We start from the raw sequence: 4,276 nt of genomic DNA on the forward strand, positions 1-4,276 counted from the left end.
TCTATTTTCAGGCACCGCGAAGACCGGATTCTCAATGATCTAATTGATATCCTAATAATCAATTACTTTTTTTGTTTGTTGTTTTCTGTAAATCTCAAATTCACATTCTTTTGCCTTTTTCTTTTTCTCCAAAACTAAAAACTGGTCTTTGAAAAAAAGAAGAAATTCCAGAGCCACAGGCGAGGCCCAGGAAATAGACACCCCACTGCCCACTCCCAGCCCCGCCAACCCCTGCACCACATCCTGGGGCGGGAGTGGGTGGCCAGGCATTGGTTTGGAAATGGCTTCATAGTTTTGTTATAGAAGAGTCCTTATTCTGTTTGTGGTTTTCTGTCTGCTGTGTCCTGGGCTGCATATGCTTGAAGGACTGGACTGTGACAAAGCTAGGCTGTTATTTTTCCCAACCTGCCTAGAGGAGGGGCTGGGCACAGCGCAAGAAGGCTGGGCAGGTTCTTTTTGTGAACATTATTAATACCAGGCATTTTAGTGATTTTACAGGCTTTGCTGCTAGAACTCGAGATTTTATGCTTTTTTTTTTCTTCTGATTTGTCAAAAGAGAGGGGCATAGAAGACACAGCATCGTGTGAGGCCAGAGAGAGGTCCCCTACAAAGGAGAGCACCAAGAAGGGACAGGAGTCGCTGCTGCTGCCTGTCAAACTCATGTGTCTCCATATGTCTGCGGGGCGAATGGGTGGCCAGGTCTGTCCTGAGGGCTCCAGTTTGGTACTGAGTGGGCTCCACCCATTGCTTGAGTTGTATACAGGCAGACCGTGGGAGGGCCCGCCTGATAGAAGTTCAAAGCTGAACTGGCATTCAAAGTAGTTCTTTTGGGAGGCCCTGAGAATGGCAAAGAGAGGAATGTCTGCAAGGAGAATGAGGAGAAAGACGAGAAGTCCAGGACTGTACTTCCTCTTTTTGTTACTTGGAGGCTTGTCACTACAGGCGGGTGGACAGGTCTTTGACTTCTGGGGATTTTCTGGTTCTGGTTTTGATGGTTTGTGGGATGAGGAAGGGATGACGGCTGGTATCAGGGACACAGTGGATAGGGCTTTGATGGTTGCGTCCAAGATGTTGATTGAGGGTTGCAGCCACATGAGGGAAAGCTGTAGAGTGTGACATGAGGGTGCTCAGTCCGGCATTGTCACAAAAGCTGTGTTTGAGAGCATGGCTGATGTCATTATGTAAGAGGTGAGTCTGGAACTGATGGGAGCTAAAAGAAGATACACAGCATTGGGGTTGCCGAAAGGCTGTAAAACAGATGCTGGAACAGGGGTGGTGATGTGGGCTGCTGGCAAGAGCATGGTCCGTCTGCCGCAGAAGGGGACTTTCTAGCTGAAAGAGAATACTGTGTGGTGTCTCCTGATGCGGAGTTAGATTCTTGTTAAACAGAAAAGAGTCTGGGCCATTCTTTTTCTTCTTAGTGTCTCCAAAGTTCCCACTGCCTGCCATCCCTCCAGGTTTGAGCTCATGACGGCCTGGGGTTTTGGGCCATGAGTTTGAGAGGGCAGTGGGGTATTATGCTCTTCAGAGTTGACACTCAGGCAGCCACAGTGTTACTCAGTGACAGCAAATTGGTTAGTCAAGCCCTGAAAATGGGGAAGGGACCTGATGCCCTGTGGCTTGGATTTCTGTGCTTCCAGATCTGTGAATTCAAGTGTTTTTCTACCATAGAGTTTAGTGCAAATTGAAAACGATCCCATCTTCTATCAAACAGATAGTACCCTTGTCCCATGAGGAGACTCCTGAATGAGCAAATCATAAGCTGTCTGGGGTGGTAGGTGGAGAAATGAGAGTCTTAACTTCTCGGATACCTCGGCTCTGTCCATCTCCCCTTTATCACTCAACATTTGGCTGGTGAGTTCACCTCCAATTGGAGGCAGAAGAAGTTCCAGAGTATAGCCACTGTAATTTGAAGGTGTGCTGCTGCTTACGCTGTTTGCAGATAATGGCCTAGGAAGCACAGAGTTGGGTGGTCTGGATTTTAGAGGGGACGTTACTTTAAATTCTGGCCCAGAGCTCAACTGAAGATCCTGGCAGGAAGTTTTGCCCTAGCTGGATTGGTTTGAAGTACTTCCTTTGCCGAAGTCAAGAGTTGTTCTTTATCTATAACCTCTTTTTCCCAGGACTTGGCTTTGTGTTCTGCCAGAAGGAAGTCAAATTGCTTTTTCTGGCCAGGGACTGCCCTCCAGTGGCTTTGTGAATGTGTCTTGCAGGTGAGGGATCTTGTGTAAGGTTTCTTTGTTTAAGGTTTCAGTGTTTATTTGGGTCAAAGTCTCTCTCTAGAGTCTCCTGTAAGGCTTGCTATGGTTCTTGGTGCTATTTTGGTGTTTCTTGTCTATTGTGGTGGACAAAAATTCCTTTGCCATTTAAGATCTCTTGAGAAGGTGGCACTGACTTGGGCATCAAGACCAGCTTAATTAAGGTAAGGTGGAGACAGCAAAGGAGGTGGTGGAGCAAGCAGTCACCGAAACAGTGGTTATAGACTTCATTTGACATTGGCATCATCTGCCCTCACTATGTTCAGAATTTTTTCTAAACTGACTGCAGAAATCTGAATATATGGTTTGTCCCTTGATCCTTTCAGAGAAAAGACTGTGTGATGTCCGCTGCTGGAAGTAAGTAGATTGTCTTTGTGCATTTTGAATTTCTTTGAAGTACTGCTGGTAGAGTTATGGCCACTGAGACAGGCTTTTCTTTTCACCTGTACTAATGATGTACAGGAATTGGAGGGCGGAGATGCTGGAGAGGGAAAAGTTCTGCATATTGAACTGTGTCTTCTCTCTGGAAGGAAATGTAGATGTTGGCAGATAAAGGACAGACATCAAGCTGGTTTATTGGTGGGATTTGTAGGGGAGGTGGTTTTGGAGAGAATTAGTTGAGGGAGGGGCTCAGTAGCTTTTATTGCCACATTAGGTAGATACTGTATCATGTGAAGCTGCTTTCCAAAAAGTAGAAATTATGTGCTGTTAAACCTGAACCTTATTCACTTAGAATCCAAGGTGAATGTGTGAGCATGTTTCAAGAAAGAGTGTTTAGGCCATAGAAGGTTGTTCACATGGAGGACCAAGGAACCCTGCTTGGACAGTCAGCATTGGGGTAAAAGGATGGTTCTGAATAAGGCAGTGTCAGTCAATTAAATTGTTCTCCAGTCCAATTCCCACAGATTTATGCTTTAGTCTTAGGGTACTTTGGTCTTAGGGTAATGAAGGAAGCAGTTAAAACTGAATTGAAAGATTAAGAACTCTTGAAATTAGCGATTTAATCAGTAACAGGAGACTTGCTCTTGACACGGATCTGGGCATCCTTGACTCAAGTATTTACCACTTTTGGATAAATGTTGGTAGCAGGGCACTTGTGTGACCCTGAAAGTGAGGGCATCCTTAAATTTTGTGCCTCAGCCCCCTAGTCCTGGCCCTAGTTAGCAGTCAGAGACAGTAGTGATGGCAATTTTGTTGACAACTAGTTGCTAGTAGGGGGCGGGAAAAGATGAGTTCCATAAGAAGTCATCACGTGTAATCTTGAAAAATTCATAAAAAGACAGTCACCCCATGATCACATGTAGGACATATTCTTCTGGGGTGGCCTCAGAAGAATATATATTTTTGCCTCACATCTTCTGTGACACATAGTGAGTTATAAATATAAGAATGACTCAAACAATCAGATAAATGTGTTATTACATATGAAGGTTTAGGTGTTGTATGGATTTGTGAATTTCCTTTCATAAATCAAATTGTATTTTGGTGTATTATATTCCTCTTGGAAAGCTACAGAGAAGTTATAGCCATGCAGTTGTGTTATTTTCTACTGTTTGCTTTATAATGAAGGAAAACAAACATATTCTCAAGGAACAGGTGTAGTGCTAGTAGTCAGGAGATTAGCAAATAGCAATGGCCTGCTGCTCTGGAAACAGCCTGGTGTCCTAGCAACAAGCGCATTCATTTGCCTGGCCTGCCCTGTGGAGTTCTGTCAACACAGGTAAAGGGCTTACCCATGAATTGAAGTGACAGTCTTTCTGTTCCAGAGTAAAACTAGGCCCATATACATAAACCTTGAAGTGGAGAGGAAACCAAATTATTCTGCCAAACAGCCAATGTTTGGAAGCTAAAAGAATAACAATGTAAGAGTTAAATTTATTTATATTTACTCTTCATCTAGATGGGCTAGACATGTTTCTTTAATTGTTGGCTCTCCTAAAGGAAGGATTAAAAATGAAGTGGCAGTGACTAAAGCCATGACCTGTAGCTCTGCTCTCCCTACCTTCTTTGGGTTAAGA

At 44.2% G+C, this 4,276-nt stretch overlaps 1 pseudogene; it reads right to left on the bottom strand.

Moving 5' to 3' along the window:
- Nucleotides 1–297: 297 nt before the first annotated feature.
- Nucleotides 298–2,809, bottom strand: LOC120589265 (ataxin-7-like protein 1; annotated as a pseudogene).
- Nucleotides 2,810–4,276: the final 1,467 nt, after the last annotated feature.

Source organism: Pteropus medius, unplaced genomic scaffold, assembly GCF_902729225.1.
Source record: "Pteropus medius unplaced genomic scaffold, Ma_sr-lr_union100, whole genome shotgun sequence".
Lineage (NCBI taxonomy): Eukaryota > Metazoa > Chordata > Mammalia > Chiroptera > Pteropodidae > Pteropus > Pteropus medius.